At 37.5% G+C, this 21,141-nt stretch overlaps 1 long non-coding RNA gene across 1 annotated transcript in view; it reads left to right on the top strand.

Annotated features, from left to right (window-relative positions):
- The window catches only part of LOC127060054 (uncharacterized), a 24,177-nt gene extending 3,389 nt beyond the window's left edge, over positions 1–20,788 (top strand). Inside the window, exons 3-7 of the long non-coding RNA XR_007778594.1 lie at positions 8,101–8,174; positions 9,850–9,921; positions 11,759–11,858; positions 18,729–18,835; positions 19,543–20,788. This is a non-coding gene — a long non-coding RNA (uncharacterized LOC127060054). The remainder of the gene's footprint in view (positions 1–8,100; positions 8,175–9,849; positions 9,922–11,758; positions 11,859–18,728; positions 18,836–19,542) is intronic.
- Positions 20,789–21,141: the final 353 nt, after the last annotated feature.

The following is a 21,141-nucleotide window of genomic DNA, read 5'->3' as shown; positions in this document are numbered from 1 at the left end:
CAAAGTAACATATTGAATAGAAGAGCTGTGTGAGCATTATCCTACTGCTAGCATTGAGCTGCATTTTGCAATAATGCTTTTTGCTAGTCTTATCAGATGCAATATTGATTTCTGTACCTGTCTTTGTGAACTCAGTCTGAGCTGAAACTGGAATGTCACACCTATATTTCTTTGTATTATAATTCAATAAGTTAATAAAAGGTAATTGTGTAATACTACTGTGTGTTCTTGGCAGCAAAAGCAGGAAGAAAATTGTTATTTACTTTAACTTACATATTATGTACCCGATACTGAGTGGAACAATCCTACAGGAGAAGGGAGCAGATTAGGTCACCTATTAAGATTGTATTTGCACCTCTTCCTAGTTCTGAAATGGATTTTCTTTTCAGTTTTTGATATTTATTTTATCTAGAATTTGTTTTCTTTTTTCTACTATTTTCTTTCTTTTGGTTTTATACACACACACACACACACACACATACACACACACACAGACACACACACACATTTGTTAAAAATGTCAGACTATTTTGTCGAGGCTACTTCATTTGTGTACCACCACAAGTTGATTTTCATGGGGATTGTGTGACTGTGCACATAAATCTTTATGTAATTCTGCCTTATGGAGTCTTACTTTCATGATTTAGGTAGGAAGAACATGTGATTTCACATGCTTAATACACCTATTGGATTTTTGAATAACACTCAACACAGAAGATGGAAAAGTATGCTAATGCTCATACAACAGACCACAAAGATGCTCTTTTCCCTTTTGTTTTGCACTAGGTTCTGGTAATTATAATAAACAACAAGACAGTGAGATGTGCACATTTATAATAAAGTATAGAGCAAAAACCATAAACCCCAAATATGCAGATCCCTCAGTAAGGGAAAGCCACATTATGAAGAATCATCATAGATAAATCTACAGGAATATTGTTGTTTGAATTAAGGTAATTTAATGGCTCATTTAAATATTTTTCCTATTTATGAAGCTTTCTTTTTCAGATGCTTTCTTCCTATTGGTTTCACAGCAAGTAAGGGGTTTGTTTAAAACTAGAATATTGTGTTATTTTTATTTTAATAATACATCTTTGGGACTCGTTTGTTTTCCTATGTTAATTTAATATAGGAGCTAAGCTCTCAATTAAAAGCAAATTATTAGGATTTGGAGTTAATCCAGAAGTGAAGCAGAACACTAGCAGAATTTTCCTGTGAGTTAGGCCATATATTTGTAGTGAAGAAGCCACTCTTCTCTTCTTGTTAGTATGCATATTGAAAGTAGCCTGTTATTGCCATTTATCATTATGTGGAGATTATTTTCACATTTGTACTTATAATTGTTCCTAGTTATGTGAAATACAGGCTTTCTGTGTGTATTCTGTGAGGGAAAAGATGAGTTTGTGTGTGGAAGAGCAGATGAAGTACATCAGGGCCTACATGTCTTTAATTCTGCATTTCACAAAAAGAATGTATTTGACCTATTCATTACCCACAGTTTCTCTATTGTCTTTTCAAAAAGTAGTGATATATAAAATAGTTTATTTTTCTGCTGGTTCATTTCTCTTCTGTTTTCTGATGAGAGGAAAAAAGAAATAGATAAACAGAAATGCTTTACATGAAGAAGATCTCTGAAAAGCAAAGTAGATGATATTCATTTGAAGTCCAGCCTCCTGGAGGTATGGTTTTGCTTACAAACGAGTCCAACACTGAATTTATACTGATTCAAATACTTGGCCTTTCTAGTTTTGCAAGCTGCATTTTAAACCCAATGTTAAGCTATGATTAGAGTAGAAAGCATCAACTGAAAATTCGAGAAATTAATAAATATTGAGATGCCCTGATATTATGATCAACCATTTTTTTTTCCAATTACATATTTCTCCAAGAATTTGTATTGGCTTTGTGAAACTAGAAACTTTTCAGATATGTAAATCAATCTTACTGTTACTGTGCAGTATTCTTTAAATTAAATTACAGTACAGATATCAGATTCTAGCAGTTCTTTTGCTGCAATGAGATAATTTCTGGAGGCAAGACACCTGGCCAGGATAGAGTGGTGATTAATTTTATGTGTTTAGGGTGCAATCATCACTCAGAAAAAGGCTTAGGGTTTGGATGATGGATGATGGGTAAAGTGCAGGCTGATAGGACATGGCCCATGAATCTGTTCTACATCATCAGTTCCTTTGATCACTGGCAGAAGTTCAGAGATACTTCTTTGCATCTGTCCAAAATAAACAAGGCTACCTTTTGCAAGATCACTTTTAAATACAGGCTTATTTGTGGGGGAGAAAACATCTTTATTTTTTTTTCAACAATGGCTGAGGGAAATAAAAACAAACACTTTGTCTTGCATTTACATGCACTTTTACAGAGAGAAATACATTGACTGTGTGTGTGTCCATGTCCATACACACACATATATATATTTTAATGAAAGATGATACCGTAAAAGCATTTTTTCCCTTGCAAACTGATATCTATGTTGACACCATAGAAGGGATTCAGCATAGCTGCTGAAAAACAGTGTTACACAGCCTGTCATGAGAAGAAAGCCCTAAGTTATAGCAATGCTATGCAGCATTTCTTCTTCATTAGTAATGGTGGTGTGACTACAAATTGTTGGGAATCTTTCTCACTACTGATAGCAAAATGAACTGTGTAACCAAAATAATTTTGATTAATAATTCAGAAGAGTTAAAGGGTGAAGAGATAGAGAGGATTTGTGCCAACCTACCAAAAAAAAAAATTGTTATCTCAATTAACAAAACATAATTTGATAATTGGAAGCAAATGCTTCTTTATCATATGATTTCTACTTTTCTTTACCCAATGCTGTCCCCTGCAGGGTGTAAGAAATCAGATCACAGAAGTACTCAGAGGCTAAAAAAGATTTTTTTTTTTTTTTTTTTTTTAAATCCAGGAGTAAGAGAGGAATAACTGAATTAACATCATGTTCTCTATCAGAATTCATTATCAAGCCAGCATGGTTTATGAAAAATCCTTTCAGAAGCTTGACTAGGTGCTGTGATGGGCATTCCTTGAAAATATTCTCTTACATCTCATGGCATATGTGCAAGACTTCTTTCCACAGGTGCTATGAATTCCTAGTGCTCGTGTTGGTATTCTGTCTGTGGGCAATAAGATGTTAAGTATTTCTTTTATATGTCTCATCAGCTGCACTCGGACAAGAAAATCAAACAGAACACATAAATTATAAAATAGCTCCCAATGGACTTTTTTACCATTTTATAGAATGAGAAGTAAAGGGTATCTAAGACTGCTCTGTATCTGTAGAAAATACTAAGCTACTACTCTGCTTAGAAGACAGGTGACCCCCATAAAAGAATTACAACTCATCTCGAAAAGGACATTAAAAAAGGTAAAGGGGAGCATAAATGTGGACAGCTGATTAGATTTAATTAATAAGATCATCCTTGTATCAGACAAAAACAAAATATGGAGCTTCAAAAAAAAACTTCTGAGAGCATTTGTTATCACATAGAAATCATACTCACATTATTGTTGTCTCCTTACTCAGCTGGAAAGCTGCTTTATCTGACTAAGTGCAAATACTGAAATGTTCATTAGCTCTCTTGAAACACCTTGACTTGTCTTTATTGAGTTGCATTTCATCCATAGCCTTTGCACCTGGGGGCACACAATAAATTTTTCTTCACAAAGGGTTTCTCAAGAGTGGTATGACTGTTCCTTTTCTCCCCAGAGTCTGAATGCATTGCATCATCTTCTATCATATTTACAAGCCTGGGGCCCAGGATGAAGAATTGTTTAGGATCTCCAAACCAAAGCTTGCCACGTAGCAGATCAAATTCTTGTTGCTCTGCCACTGAGCTGACTCAGTACTTGCTTGTTTGATTTAAGGCACAGTTCCACTGTGAAAAGTTATTGTAAAAATGGTATTTTCTTCTGCAGCAGAGCTAGTTCCTACGTGTATGAAGAATTATATGTGCTGACTCAAGTGACAGAGCATAAGTATTTACTGCTTCTGGTGTTGCCAGTTCTGCAGAGCAAAGACAGAGGAGAGAAAGCAGGTTAGGGTCCATTTAATGTAAAAATGTATCCATTTTTACTCCTTTCCAGGATTCTGTGTGTTTAGTACTAGCAAATTCAGGGAGAACAACTGCATCCCAGAGCTGTTTACAGGAGTATAATTTGGCCTCTACTGCTGGTGAGTAGCCATGGAAAGGAAGCATTTTGGTCTCTCAGATATTGAGGAATGTGGAAACACCACAGACAAAAAAAAAAATAGAATTGTAATTTGAAACAGAGTAGACAATTACTTTTTTAGTCTTCCATACCATTTATATTTTACATATAGTGACCTTCAGAGTTTGTGGCTGCAGTAGATTATTTTGTGGCATTCTGCATTTGTAAACTCTTCTTTTGGATTAACATAATCTCTTACTATTTGGATGTAGTGGGAAAATATTTCTGCTTTTTTCATTATTTACCATTTCTTTTAGAATAAAGCAGAGGGTCAATTTCTTTGTATTACCCAGCTAGCTGTCATACTTTTGGAGCTAATTTTTTGCCTCAGTGTTGTGGTCTGTTAGCACACAGAACTGCCCTTCAGTGACTCTGGTCTGTCCCCACTGGGCCATTCTCAGGGTTGCTGAGGGCTTCCTCCTTTGGCTGTTTTACACAGTCAGTATGTTGAGCTATGAAGGGAGTTCATAAGGAATTACTGAGTTCATAAGGCTGAGTGTTGGTTTTAGCATGTTCACAGTGTCTGCCTTTATTGCTTTAGCTTGTCTAATCCAAGGAGAGAAGTTGTCTCTCTGTTTCAAAGTGACATTGAAGCTTGCATGAGAATGACTTGGACTTGTGTTCCATCAAAAAAGGAAGTGGTTAGAGCAAGCAAAGGAGCAAGAAGATTTTCTTGAATATTTGAGCTACTTAAAAGAGAATGTTTAGCTATTATCTTAAATGCCTAGTGGCTACTGGATGATCAGATTGCCAGCAATTTCTGCTGGTCTCTTTTGCAATCTTTTGCTGTGAAATTGTCACCTTTTCAGAGCAGATTGTGGGGCTATATTTTAAATCCAGTAGAACAGAAATAACTGGGGATATGGCAGCTTCCCTGATTAGTCCAATACGTTGCTTTATTTCTTTGAGGCAGTCAAAATTTAAATAGAATTATGGTTACTGAATTCTGAAAGGTTGTCTTAATGAAAAGACAGCGGCTATCAACAAGCCATGCTGTGGTGTTTGAAATAAACACTTCTTTTCCCAGTGCTAAGACATTTCAGCAGAGGGGGTCTCTTGGCAGCTTTGGAATTTTCTGCCCAAGTAATCCAAAAAGTTAATTTGTGTTGGCCTCAGTTTATTTCTGTTCTTCCCTGGGAACTGGAACTAGGGTCTTTAAGAGAGTACTGTCTTAACTAATGGTGAAGCTGATAAACACTTCAACCCTTGGTATATTCAATTCAATTCTAAAGTAAATAACTATAAATTAAAGCAAAATCTCATTGTTATAGAGAGAAAAAGATGAATAAGAGGCAACTACATTTAGCTTATATATATGAGTAAAGGGCACCTTACCTCCTAGGTCCCAGCACTCAGAAGCTGACTAAATCTATGCAGTGTAAGATTTACAAAAAATCCTTGGGAAGGGGCTGGGGGGAAGTACCCTTGACTTGTCAAAGAATAGAAACTGAAAGTTTTAAGGCTTCTCTCTAACACGAAGCTAAACTACAAAATATCAGTTATTCTTTGAACTTGTCTTTTAAATAACCCTGTAGGTATCATAGCCTGAGCAACAAATATTTTATTGATTTGTGTGTGTGGATGGATTGTGTTTAAATATATTCAGTTAATATTGCTCAGTAAATTTTTCTGAAAATACAGCTATTCTTGTAAGTCTGGTTTAGCTCAATCAGTAGTTTATCAAAATCTTGTTATGCATTTCCATAAGAAGGAAGAACACTGCCAGCAAGAGCTGTGTGACCGACAGCACTCACCATTTTGTTCTGATGTGTAGCAACTGAAGTCAAATCTGTAGGCTGTACTTGCTCCTGAAATGTATGAACTCATAAGCCAAGATGGAGACTCGGGTGCAAATTCACTTCCTGATGGTTAATAGCAGTTATGTCCAAAGACCTGAGGAGAATCCCTAATTTCACAAGTTTTACCTTCTGGAAACCCTTTTGTTGTGAGCAGGCCTGGCTCACGGGGATAATAGGAACTTGAAATACGAGTATATTTTAGAAATGCACATATACGCTACAGACACTTAAGCTTGACAGTCTTTAGGAGCTGTCTGATAACTTTCTACAAAGCAGCTTGACCCCCTGCTGTTATTTTTTTATATTTGTATTTACTTTATCACACAGAAAACCAATCATGTTACTCTGTCATACCAGTTATTTTATAAAAGTAGACAGAGGCATGTAGCAGCTCAGAAGAGCTTAGTCTCCTGAAAAGACACAGCACTTTGTTCCCTTGAGGTCTGAAGTTATTGGGGCAACAGAAATGCTTAGATTTTGTTCTTTTAAATCCAGGTAATAGAATAATAGAATATAATAATAATAAAATATTCTTGAAAAGATCCAGTACCTCAACATGTCCTTGAAAAATATCATCATAATTTTTTATCACCTACATTAACAGTTCAACATCATGTTACACAAGAGACTTGACTTGAGAGCATATATCCATTTAAGTTGTTGCAAACTTAGCCAGTCAATGCAATATAAGATTATCTTCCATGTTGCTGTTGGGATCATTCTGCTGCTTTTATTTGGATGTCAAAGTGACAGGCCATTAACCTAGGGGTAAGCTAATTATTTAAGGAACGGAACTTTTCTTGTTTTGTACAATGAAGAAGTATTCTTGAAAATACAACACAAACATAGATATCTGTGTCAGATGGTAATGGTCTGTTTCTTTTAAATATGAAAACGTAATTTCAGCATTCAAACAGTCAATACAGTGGTAATTTAAAATAAAACAAGAGCAACCATCATTAAATGGTTGTGTTTCTGGACTTAGATTGATGCTTAACACATTGATCTTCTCCAATAGAAGCTTTCCATATTCCATCTGTTAGAATCTTTGACCTTTTCTTAACACCATTAAAAGATAAAATGTTAATCTACTGAAAAAAGATGCATGACCTTTTAAAAGTGAACTGTACCACTTTACAGTCTGCCATCATTAAAGAACTTTATGCTCAGGAGCCACACATTATGTGTATCATAGCAAGATAATTGTTTAGAATAATGTAATTGTTCAACCAAGGAGATATATAACACACATAACATAAATTAGAACTAGAACCATGTGAACTCTGAAAACCCAATCAAAATAACATGTCAGATTGAATCTTACTTTCAGTTTTAATCAGCCTCAACTTGAAATTTATTTTTTATTAGTATGCTACAATACATGCCTAGAAGACACCATTTTAACAAAGAAGAAGAAAGGTACTTTGGGAAAAATGAAACCACATCACTGGCAAAGGAAGATGCTTATCTTCCTTTGTTTAAAATCACCTTTACTTCTTTTATCAGTATAAAGAAAAAATTGGAGCACAAATATTTTATATTTCATAAGGAATTTCAATAGCAAGGAAAATCATGAAAATGGACTTAAATTGTTTTTAATCTGAATTATCTTAAACACGATTTCTTAAAAGCAGTGGCCACAAATCAGAACAGTGCTGAAACCTGGTTTAAATCCAGTTCAGTATCAGATAGTTTTGAATTTCAGTATCAATTAGTTTTGAATATGGGCTAATTTGACTCCAAATTAAGAACTAAAAGAGAATGAAAAAAAACCTGAATGCATGATATAGGCTCAGATAACCTAATCTTATCTTTTGGTAAGATGTAAGTTTTAGATACAGCCCATCAAATTGTTTTGAGGACATAGCTATATAGCAATGTGTCTAATAAGTACTTTACAGAGGATATTAGAAAGTTCAAGTAGCTTCAGCATTTGGATATGATGTTCTGCTAGTACCTTTTATTATATAGATAAAAAAGCCTTTCTACAGATGAAGGCTCATATTCTTCTATTTTAACCAAAATTCTTTTCAAGTCCCTAAATTGTTCCTTTTTTCCTCAGTAAAACCAGTGAGCTTAGACTGGATAATTTGGGGTTGGAATATCCTCTATGCATGTTTTTTCCAGTGGAATTTACTCCTTAAGGTAAGTGGCTGCATGCAAAATAGAGATGCAAGTGTTCTAATATAACAAAAATTTAGGTCCCAATATTATTTGACTGTATTAACTTACTACATTTAGCAGTGTCACTGCAGTGGGGGTTCTTAGACAGCCCTGATGCAATGGGTGCATTTAAATTAGTACTTTTGGGCACAGAAGTCATTTATTTTTCCTTGTGATTTTGCCTTGCACCTATACCTGAAGGCAGGTGGTGTGTGCCCAAAGCTGTTTCCTACCTCATAAAGCCGAAGCAATTTGCTGAATTGCCATCTTGAGTAGTAATGAGGACACACAGTCCTGAAGGATTTAGCTCTCCACAAATGTCTTGCCTGCCTAGGAATGGAAACTAGCTTGAACTTCATTGCTAGAAATTTGATCATCTGCATTATAATGCAGAAAGTAAAGGAGAAATCACAGGCTTTGCTAAGAGTTTTTGGCAAGTTGAAAGTCATTCACTTCCAGTGAAAAGTTCATATTCTGCTTTCTGACTGCGTTGCTGCACTAGCCCTATCCATTAATGTTTTATTCCTGCTAAATAAGCAGCACCCCATTTTGTACAGGCCAAGCATTTCATCTTTGAAGTTAGTAGTCAATTTATAATTTTTTTGTCAAGCTCTTCCATTGTTTAGACCTGCTTCCCAATCCCAGCCCCAGTTTATCACAGCGCAAATTTCCTCTCTCGCATATTCTTCCCTCTAGGTCATTGATAGTGAAAGCAAGCAATATGTTTCCTGGTGTTCAACCATGTGGCACTTCACTAGTCACATAACACACTAGATAAGGAGATGACAGTCTGTGCTGCTCTGAATAGCATATGTGCATGCCATCTGAAAGCCAGGAGCCCGAGGACATGGATACAGCCAACAGAGGGAGTCAATGGCAGCAGAGCCCTGGCCATTCATCCCCTGCTATGGAGAGAAGAAAAATTGACAGCTCTGCATTTATGGTTGAAGGGAAGATTTCAGTCTGTTTCTCGTTAGTCCCCAGGCATCGTTTGGAGGCCATGTGCTCCTCTTCTTTCGAGCTAGAGGTTGCCTACATGACACAAGTTTGGTCCCAGCTCTGCAGGAGGTGTTGCCCCATTAGAATGTCAGCTGTTTTGATAAAAGTTTGGCCCTCTTAACAATTTTTAGGGGTACAGGGAAGATCTGATGTATAGCATTTGCCTTTTTGTCTATTAAGTATACCTATCAACTAACATAAAGAAGCTATAGCTGCTCTCTAGTTAGAATTACAAAATAAAGCCTAGTTTGTGGGGAACACCTGCTTGCTCCATCTTTTACAGTATAGCAGTAATGTTTAACATCTCTTCTGCCTACTCATAACTTGGTATCCAATATAGCTAAAATTATGTAGATCTTATCAACAAAAGTGGCATTCCCTTCAGACTAAAAAAGTCCTAGATCTCAGCATTGGTGAATATAATAAAGAGCAAGAGTCTTTTCTCTTTGACAGAAGCAAGCTGTCAGAGTAATAGTGAAATGAGACACAGAAGAAAAAAAAATTCAAAATATTCTTAGACACATCCAGGCAACATGTAAATAGAATAATAAATCTGGCAAGAAAGATCTGTTTATTTTTCGCACAAAAGGGCTAAGAAGTTGTTTGGAGGGTTTTTTTTCCATTTTAAAGCATGAATTTCTTTTTCTTTCACCTGAAGTCTGCACAGTATTCCACAGAGCAGCTGTCCACAGCAAGAAACTCATCATTCACTCTCTGATCAGCACATACAGTAAGTGACATGAAACTCTGCTTAATTCTCTTGTGTCTTCATGAAATAATTTCTTCACCAACTAAAGAAATCTGCTGTTTACCATAATCTCAATTTAACAGCTTCTCTCACTGTTCAAAAGTAACTGTCTACATTTGAATGGGGTTTGCAAAGCAGAAGTAACTGCCAGGGAAAACTAAACAAGTCTTGTCTCTTCCTTGAAAGTTGAAAAAGGCTTTAGGTTTTTTCATCACAGTGACAGGTTACATGGTAAATAAAGTTTGAGATCTTTGCTTTGGCCATTTAATACAAGAATTGGTTAGAAGTGAACAAAGCTGAAGGGTGCAAAACTTGAACTAAGCCCAAGTTGCACATTAAGTCGGTTGTTGGGAGACAAGTGGCACATGCCCAGTGACCCTAGGGGGGCGGGTGCAGAGGGACAGGCTGCTCCTCACTTACAGAGGAAGCCCCTTCAAACTGATGAGCACTACTGAAAACAGGCCTTGGGAAACATTCCACTCCTTGGGAGCTGATTTGTTTGCTTTGTGTAAGGTGGAAAGCAGCTGGGAGGATCTCAGTACCACCAAAACTGGGATGGGTCCCACCTTGCCTTGCATTTCCATGCACAGCAGAGGATCTCTTAAAAAAGATTTCCTCATTCACACTGGGATCAGATACAATATCTTTTAATCAGCAATCAAAACAAAGGCCCTGTTAGTATTGCGAGATTAGCTAGATTTCTACAGATTTGTTCTGAAGTTAATGAAATTGCATCCGAAGATGCAATGAGATATGAAATGTTCTGCAGGAGTTCAAAGCCTGCCACTGCAGCTACACTCCCCAGCAGCCTGTACAAGCCCTGCAAGCACTTACCTGGGAACCTGTTCTTGAGGAAAACCTCTTCTGCAACTCTCTTCCCCTGACTCACAGGGTTTGAGGAAATTCGCATTTCAAAATTTAGAAATACAGTGCACAATGGTTTCATGTCATAGCTGGATTGAAGTAAGAAAAAGCATTGTGTTGGAGGGTAGGAACCTCTTTTTGTCTTTTGTGTTTATATCACTGTCTTGATTTACTGCAGGTAAAAAAAAGGGTAATGTAAAATCCTTGTGTAATTTTTCTGAAACAGGATGAGTTTTCACATGATGTGAGTAGCATTGTACTGCTGACTACAAAATACTTAGAGGAAACTAAACTAAGCTGAAGGAATTAATATTCCATCAAAGAGTCGGTACTTGCCTCAATAAGATATTTTTAGCATTTTTGGATTTTGATATATGTGTATTTTTTTTCCCAAGAGAACAGGAAAACTACTTCTCTTCTCACCACTTCTTTCATGTTAGGTTGTTTATGGCAGACCATTGCATTAGGTCATGTAGCATTTGATCTGCTGGAAAATGAACAATGTTTTAAACCATCCATATGTTTCATCTGCTGCCTCTCTTCGGTCAGGTGAATGTAATTTTCCTACCAGTACCTAGGTATGGACCAGGGTTAAAAGCTTTCACATAAGCCAGGTATGTAGCTAACCAAAATACCCTTGCCTGGGCAGAGCTTTCGATGCTAGAAATAATGTTTTTAAAGCATATTGACATATGCATTAAATGAAAAGCACACATAGTATTGAAGTGCTCTATTTCCCTAGAAAAGAAAGAGTATAAGTCCTAATTTTCCTTTAGGGCAAAGCTTTAATAGAATTGCTGCTAGTTCATAGTCTTCCAGTTATTGTTTAAACCCCATAAGATACTTAAGGCTTTGAGTGTTTATACCAAGAAAAGAAAAATATGAATTCATTTTCGAGCTCAGATTTGGAGCTAATAAAGTTATTCTGATTTCTATTACGTTTCTTGCCCACCAGCGTTACCCTCCTGCTATTATTTAGCTGAACAGTTTCAGTGTCTGGGTGCCTTGTGGAAGTTGGGAAGGAAAATCAAAGGTCACAAGGAAGATGGAAAAAGGTAATTAAATAATTGCAACAAAGAAAACAGAAAAAAAGAAAGGGAACAGAGGATACAAACAGGAGCTATTGGAATGGTTCTCTGCCAATGTTTTTAGTGTTGTCATTTAGATGTGTCTGTGTGGTTGAGTGATTTTCCTCAGTAATCTGCTTGTTTTGTTGGTTTTACAGTTTTTGGCGAGATGATTTCTGATTTTTTTTAGATTCTCCCTATACCCTCCAAGATGGACAGAATTTATCGTGCTGCCATTATCCATCCCCAGTGATTCAAGGACTTCTGTATTTGCTTAGCAAGACAGCCAACATCTCACATTCTGTACATTATATGTACTTGGAATTAAATCTCAATTCCCCTCTCTCATGGCTAACAGGCATTGTGTTTCAATGTGAGATCTTCAGCAGTTGGAATTTCAGTTCTATGGTGCCCAGTACATATAAATTGCAATATCCCAGGGCCTGAGTGGAATCCCACTCTGTCAGGCTTATTTTACTATGTCATGCAATGTGCAAGGACATGCCAAGCTGGGCAGAAGAGAGGAAAGCATGAAGCCATTTTAGCAGCTTCCGTCTCATCCCTTACTGAATTGGAAATTATTGTGAATTTTGTGACAAAATTATGTGTGGCACTTATAATCTGCAATGTGGTCAAATATTTGTTTATAGTATGGGTGGATAAATAGAAAATTGATTGTGCCTTTAACTCTGCAAATCTTAGGAAGATATCAAGTTTGGCACATGTGTATTTTTATCTACAGTTGTCAACTGCTGCAAAACATCTGGATTTTAGAGGGTCAGACTTTTAGACAACCTGAGTGTACAACAGATACTACAGACTCTTTTTAGCTACTCAGTTTGAAAACAGAAGTGTATGGGCCTTCTGAAACAGTTTGCAAATCTGTCCTTAAAACAAAATAGGGTTTTTTAGTGTCTAAAAAAGTATCAGTACTTTTTTCCATTTGTTCTTGTGTTTAAGAATTCAATGAAAAGTACAATTTTCTGCAGTGCCTTTGATTAGTATATGACTAGGCTTTAGATAAATTGTGGTAATGTTTGGGCTCCATATTTGATTTCTAAGTTATGAGTGTGAGATTATGCACATCCACAGCTGCTGAGAAGAGCCAGACTGACAGCAGAGGGGTTGATGTCCTTTGTAGAGCAGGTACAGCATGTTGCCTTTTACCTTGTCAATGCACTTCAGTCTCAACACACTCCCAATGTGGAGAGCACCAGTTTGTTTCCCACATCCTTTTGTCCTTAAATTCTGGGCTGGGCTGGGCAGGACAATCTGGCTTCCCATTAGTTCTAGCTGGTGACTGAGTGGGCAAAACCTGCAAAATAAGCAAAGTAACTCATTGATGTAGACAAATAAAATTTTGTCTTGGGCACTTGCACAGTCTAATGAATCTCCTGCTAACAAACCTGCCTCATTTTCAGCTTCATTGAAAAATGCAGTGAAATCAGGCTTTAATCAAGGAAATGAGACATTATGGTGCACATTTCCAGGTCTGAAATGAAAATCTATTTTTTAAAGAAGAAAATTAAATGCTATTTCAATTTTCTTGTGCTGACCCTTTAGGACTGTACTGAGCTCCTTCCACCTACTAGCATGCTCGCCAGGCAGTCTGTACAAATATTATCATTACTTAAATAGAGTCTGAATCATTACCTTGTGTTTTCACTTTGTAGTGAAGTGATTTAAATATAGTTTTCTTATGTTGGGATCCTTTGACAAATGCATAAATAGTTAGCGCATTGTTAGCAGCAGTGAAAAGGAAATGGATGCCTGGCAGGAGGAAGGGCAAATAATTTTCTCATGCTTGCTGTGCTCTTTCTGTAGTGTAAATCAACTCTTCTCCTCTGAAAGTAAAAACTTATTCCAAGATGTCAACAAAAGTAAAGTAATTAGGAAAGGAAATGTAATTCCTCTCTGCTGCTCCTCCCTCACACACATTAGTAAATGAAAGCTATTTAAAGACACAACCTGGCATAGACTAATTGGAGATGAGTCATTTGGGACCTGATCCTGGAAATGCTTACTCAAAGGAGTGGCCCTTTGATTGTTTGCCTGGGTCAGTGTGGAGTGCCTGTGCACGCTGCAGGATCAGGGAGGAGAAGGGTCAGTCCTGCAGGGTCCTGAGCTCTCCTGAGCCAAAGGCTCCTGAGTTGGCCAGCTCCAGTGGGAAGATGCCTGTGCTTGGAGTTAACTGTTCTATTGGATCACAGCCAGTTTGGTCAGTGTCTCTCAAGACTAAACCCTGGATATTTAACTTCAAATAGAATTGGAGTATTACCAAGCTACTTTGATTAATTAATCTCATTTGGAATAAAAGAAACAACTAGAAAACTGAAACACGCCACAAAACTTTCCCATATCCACTTCTGCTTCTGGTTCATGTCTGTCATAAAATTAACTACTGTAATATGCTTTTTCCACAATTTAGTTCTCAAATACTTGGCTGCAAAGGAAGCTGTAAAGCTCAAAGGCGTATTTTTTTCTTAGTGTTAGCAATTAATATGCCACTAGTCTTTGCATAAATAAGTTGTCTATTTTAAAGCAACTCAAATGGGCTATTTCATTTTATATGACTGTTAATTAAGATGTTGATTAGCCCTGCTATTGAAGCATTGAAACCCTTTCTAAAAGAAATGGCCACTGTTTCAATTTTGTTTTAATTAGTTGGACTTTGAGGTTATTTACTACAGTGTCAGCTATCAAAGTAAAGCTATTTAATTTGATGTTCAGTCCAAGGCAGGTAGCACACAGAATTCCACATTTGCCTGTAACCACTGCCATTAACAGCAGTATGATTTAAGGTCATTTAGGAGTCATCAACCTCACAGATGGTAAAATGCGAAGTATCTAAAAGGGAAAATAACAATTGTTGTCTTGTCAAATAAAATCCGAACATTGTATTTTTCGTGAACACCCACTGGCTTCCAGCAATTTTATCCAGAATGTGTTTCCCTTTGGGCGGAGAGTGTTAGGTCTTCCCTTTTATGTATCCTTCCATTGAGACATGCTAAACCCCTCGGGAGGTGAAACCCACCCAGATATTTGTGATTTTAAAACTTCATTTGCGTCACTTGCAACAGAGATGGATCATTATTCTGGGATAAAATCACATCCTGCACAGTGAAAATAACAGGCAACATTTGACCTGAAAAGGGAAAGAGGAAAAAAAAAAAACTAACAACTTTAAAGTGTTAAAAGAAACAGACAGTGTTAAAGCTGCTTCAGGAAACAAATTCTCCCTGTAATGCAGTGTAATTACGATCTTTTCTAAGCTAAGTATAGTACCCTAGAGATTACTATAAGTAACTTATAATAGAATTTTTATTAGTGGTAGTAATTTTTTATGATAATTAGTGTAATCTGCAGCCAATAAAATCAGAAGATATATAGTTATCTCTTTCACACCAGAAAACTAATCTTCAGACAGCTGAAACATTAGAAAAAATATATTATTTTATGATTGTTATACACCTTTATGTTCTTATTATTTGGTATTTTTAAAATAGCTCTTTCCATTTAATGGTGAAAAATGTGACGCATACTCAAGAGCAAGTATAAAGCAGCCAGCTTGGGGTGAGCATCTGGCATTTTTTTTCCTTGGCAATCTTTATTCCATCTGATGTGAAACCTCATCCCTTCTGGAAGTTGGTGAGATTTAAGTGTTTCTTCTAGATAATGGGTGACCCTTGCACAAGCCCTGTCCTCACAGTGAGATTTTGTCATTTCTTATGGACTGGAGGGAGAGGCCTGGCTGTGCACATGGTCTGTCTATCTTTGGGACCTTCTTGTGCTGCTCCACAAAAAGAGTGTTTTGACTGAATGGATTAGCTACTACTGCTAAACCAGTGGGTTTGCTGGAAATACAAAGAAAGAGAACAGTTCCAAATAAACCTAGGGAAGGACTAACAGAAATTCTCTGTTAGTGTCCCGAATCATACCTTCAGTATTTAGTTTGCCTCTCTGTCAGAACCTTCCAGGTTGCATGGATGAGATGGAGCTCTCACGTAGGCTGCCAAAGCTGGCATCATACATGCCTAGAATTTCTCAGGCTTGAACTTCACTCAAGGCTGTTTGAATGGACATGAGGTCTATGAAGAGAGACTGATGTCTTCCACTCAGGGAATGGCATAAATTCTCCTAGACCTTTTGGAAATTACTCGTGCAGAAGGAGGTCAGAGGACTGTTGCATTCTCCTAGGTTTTTTAGACTTGGTTTTTCCTAAACTGAGAAAGAGAATTGGAAAAGGAAAGGGGAGAAAGTTATGGACTCACTCCTTAGATGTGCTGAGATTAGTATTCCCAGCAGCTGTACAGATATTCATAATCTGTGTTCATAATCTTCTATGCCTTGATGAGCTATAACTCAATGTTGACAGTTGACACATTATCTCCAGCATGCGACTTAGTCTCTGTTGAGATGCATGAGGTAGAGCAAGCTCCACAGAAGTTTGTCCACATTCTGCAAATATGGGAGGACATCAATGCTTGCAGTTACCTGTGATCCATATTTTGTGAGTTCTCCAGTGATCATAACTAAAGCAGCATGTATTAAACTGGCTTATATTTAAGTGTGTAGTTTATAGACCTCTTTAGACAGTCCAATAACACAAACATATTAATCTAAAGACAAAGATATTGGCTAGGTCCCTAATAAAGGTGTTCTAATGATGTTTCCTACATATATTGTCAGTACATGTTGTGTGGAAATATGATAACTGTCTGTTAAATGAGTGGTTGTTGCCTTCATGTCCAGGAAACCCTTACTTTGTGATGGAAATGGCCACTTTTCTTGCCTTACCTCTGTTTTCCCCCTCTGGTCTTTGGCAAAGGTAGCACTGTACAGAGCTTCAGCCTTCAGGTAGGTTCCAGTGCTGCTCAGCCAGGAAGCACACAGGCTGTGAAAAAGACACCCTGGCAGTGGATAAAGCATCAAGTTTCCATGCTGATTCCTCTGGATGCCTGTGTGCCAGCACTTAGAGACTGTTGACCGTGAGGTTTCTCTGACACTCTTGTGAACCCTCACAGGGACAGATGGATTTGCTCTTGAATGGCTCCATTCTTTTCTCTTTGTGAATAGAGCGGGCAATGGTTAATTTGCCCTGACTGCTGTCATGCACCACAGGCTTCTGCTTTGTCACCCCTCCTGCTGACCATGGCCTCAAGGGCAGGAGGTCTCATATTCTGAAAACATGTGTACTTACTGTATGGGTCCAGCTTGCCTTTTGGGAGGAGGAGTGCTGCAGCTGAGTGCAGATGGTGCTCTTCCCCTTGCTGTGCTTCAATCCCAGACCTAACTAGGTTTCCAGCAAGCTGACTTGGTAGAGGCAACTGAGGGGAGCTAGAGAAAGGAAATTCCTGTTCCCCCTACACTGAGGAATCTTACCAAAAGCCATGGTAGCAAAAGTGATCGCTCATGGGTTCTGCAATGTTTTGAATTCATATAGGAGACATTATAAAATTATTTATGGGTTTATTAACTTTTAAGTTGAATTACTGAAAGGCATTGTACCTAAGGCTGAAGAATATCTAGAAACTCGAATGACAGAGCAGTTTCTTTCTCATGTGGTCTCTTCAGAGTATGCCTTGCTTGCAGCCTGCTCTCAAAGTTCTAAAATTGTGCAACAGCTGCCTAAACATTTCCAGGTACAAATAAAAATGAAGTTTTCAGCCATAAGCCCAAATAACACACCCTTCCTTCTTCATTCTTCATCCTATTTCTGCAGATTCGGTCAACTAGTGTCCTTCATTTGTTATTATTCATTTAAAGGTCTCTCTTCTTTTACTGCCCTCAAAAATCACTGTGTGTTCTTCCTCCATCTTGCTGACCTTTGAGTTACATAGCAGAACTGTTTTCCAGGATTAATTTCTAAGGGCTAGGTTTGAAGGATTTTAGGCAAAAAGGGTTATATTTGCAGTTTTAGAGTTTGTGAATACCTTATTAGCAAACACTGGATTGTGTGGTAATTTGCCAAGAGGTTAGAACAGATGCATAGCACCCTCCCAGATAAATAAAGCTTAATTTGTAATTTCCGCCACAGGCAGATCAATCTGTGTAATTTGAGTGACTGAGCTTTTATAGTTGGTGTGCAAGGAAAATACCTTTTATTTAGAACAGCAGCAGTAAATTGACAGTGTAATTTGTTCTGGGAAAATTGGTCACTGTATTCAATTGTGCATAAAAACTCACAGTCTTTTGAACAGCACCCACAAGTTGTACCCTAAAAATATAAGTAATTAAAAAAAAATCCAAACCTTCAGATCTTTGAATATGCTCCTTTCTGTGACTGGTGTTAAACTTCAGGTGTTGTTTTCCTTGCTTTTCAAGGAATTTGGCACGTGCCACAACATCACATCTGGTAAAGATTTAACTGAAAAATTGCTCATTTTTAAATTCAAATCTTAATGTTTCCAGTTAAAATGTGTATCCTGAGGCTCATGGTGTTCATCCATTCTACCACCTCTAGGTAGGTAAAAAATCATGCTGCTTGCCTCTCAAGACGAATATCAGATGAATTCACTGTGCTATGTACACCACTACCTAGAAACCATAACACAAGTGACAAATACCAGAAAACTGGCAGTGGGGTGAGGATCTTCAAAGAAAATTTATACTAAAAAGATGTAAGATTAATGACATCATTGTCAAAACTGTGAACTCTCTATCCCCTCTGGAAACACACTGGTAAGCAGACCCAGAGGAGAAGAAAAAATCAGCAACCTAAAGCAGAGACTGTGGCCTCAGCCAAGAAATCCAGGTCACATCTGACACCCACTGAAATCCACACTCATGAATCCAGTGGACTTTAGGTTGGATTCCTAATCACCAGAAAAATGGTTTAATTCAATGTGTCATCTCCAGGGAAGGGTGAGAAGACATCTGAGATGGAAACAGAGACAAATGACTCTTCCCTTGAGGTAACATCAGATACAGGAGAAGCTCCCCTGTGCTGCACTGGAGTCCAACAGGTAATACCAGTTACCTTGGCCTCACTGGTAAACACCTGAAAGGTAATGCACTTTTGATGACTATAATTTTAGTGCTGAAAGCAACCAATATAATCCACTACAAATTAATTGATCCCAGCATTAAATTTGATCAAACTCAACTGTATTTTGATTTTAAAGAGTTAAATGCAGTCAGAACCTCCTAGATATTTTCTGAAACAAAATTCAGTGAGGGAAGTGTTTTATTTTTCACATGACTGTCAATGTTTTTATTTGACAGTTAAGGAAATGTTCAAAAAAATATTTTTTGCAAAAGGAAATATTTTCAGTTTGGGTTTTGCCCCTTCTCTTTCCCCTGCACTTTTGGAACAGGCAGAAGACAAAACACAAATTTTCTTCATAGTATTTCTTTCTTTTGTTCATAATTTTTTCCATCTTCCCTGAAATATCCTCAAAACATTAATGGCACATCATTTTTGCCGTGGGGCTTTATCCAGAAAAAAAAAAGTCAAAGAATTCTAAAAATAAGAGTTCTGTTCTTATTTCTGATGTTAGAAACTGAGCTAATTTGTCAAATAGGATGCAGTATAAGCTTACGGTTTCAGCACAATGGAGAAATTATCAATAGAATAATGGATGGCAAACAAGAAGTCTTGCATGTGTGCTTTTCTCCTGAGTGGTTTCCAGATTTCACAGACTGAGTGTAACACTGTGTTTCTGTCTTGTAGAAGGAGAGACTAGCTCGAGGCTACAGCCGAACTCCTTATGAACGGAAAAAGGAAGGCTGCTCCCGTAATGGGCTGTGAAATACTGACCTTCCAGAATAGCCATTTTAAGGAGCTTTTGGGTTTTGTTCAGCTGCGGCGAGGAAAGTGTAATTGTGCTGCCCAGTTCTGTTTGAACAAGTGAGTTGTGCACTTCACTGGAGGAATGCATGGAGTGTGTTGAAAGCACAGATACGGAAGTGTGGCCAGGAATGTGATGGAGTGGATATAAAATGAGTGAAGACAAGTGTCCTCATGCTGGCTGCGGTGGTGACGTGCATTATCTCGGCGTTATCAGGAGATAGATGTTTGCATTCCCATGGGTCAGTGCAAGTTGTCACAGTTTCAACTTCCAGCTTTTTCTTATGGAAATAACATCACGAGGCAAAGAGCATGAAAAGTCCTCTGCTTGCTTGCACCTCCACATGTGATCTTACAATCCTGAATGCTCTCTAGAGGAATTAGGGGGTGCAGTGTGAAAGTATGATAATTGCTTTATCAATGGTCCTTTGCTTCTATTTATAGCAACAAAGTTGATAAAAAGGTTTTATTTCACTCCTCCTTTTCCTACTCATTGAATATCTTTGCTAGTGAGACATTTTCAAGGGGGAATGAGATATGCAGAGATTTTTGTTTTATCCTTACCTCTATTAAAAAAAAAAAAAAAAAGGGTTAGATGGAGTTCTGAGCAGTAAGGTTTTGATGCATACATTTAATGCTGCCTCTCTAGAAAGACATTGCTCTCCTGGAATGGCAAATAGCTCAAATCATTCCAGAGTGAAACAAAAACAAGCAGCAGAACTTCTCCACAGGTTTAGCAAAAGGCAGTTAAGTAGTTGTCATTATTTCTGATCTGCCAATCAATTATTTGTATTAATTAAAGGATCCCTTTAGATCTGTTTCTCAGATCCATAACAGTCAACAGGAAGAGGAATGTGTGGCATGGAATCTTGATTCCTGTATTTACTGCATGTTATGTCTGCTCCTGTGTGTGTGACTATACCATCTGATAAGGTGAAACACCCTGTATATACTAGTAATTAGTAATTAGTCATAATTTCATGTAATTATTACAGCAATTTCTGTGGTAACTATCACGTGTCTCAGACATCTCTACATTATGAAGCCAGATTTGAAATTTTCAATTAATATATAATTAGCCCATTGAAGTATGTTACATACTTCTGCTTTATCCCAGCCTTTTTGAGCTCTGTTGTACCTGTTTGCTCTGCAAAGACAGTAAGTCATGAATTTCCAAAGTTATATATCTGTCCTATTTCTATTGCAACTTTTAAATTTTTTTGTAAGGTGTCAAATGTTTTGGTGTTTCTCTCTTTGGGTTGTTTTTTTTTTCTTTTAATTTAACTGTACCCTTCCCTGTGTTAGCCTGTAAATACAGTGCTCAGAAAGGGGGGCAACAGCCCTGCCTCGAGTCGGGTGTGCTGAGGGCAGCTTTGCTATAAGGTTTCCCACACACCTGTGTTAAAGCTGGAACAATCAGCACCCATCCTGATTTTTTCAGTCTCCAGGATCTTCTAAAATGGGAGGGAATTGTTTCTTGTG

The sequence above is a fragment of the Serinus canaria genome, chromosome 11, assembly GCF_022539315.1.
Source record: "Serinus canaria isolate serCan28SL12 chromosome 11, serCan2020, whole genome shotgun sequence".
NCBI lineage: Eukaryota > Metazoa > Chordata > Aves > Passeriformes > Fringillidae > Serinus > Serinus canaria.
Note: the sequence above shows the minus strand (reverse complement) of the source record. Positions and strands in the feature narration are given on the sequence as shown.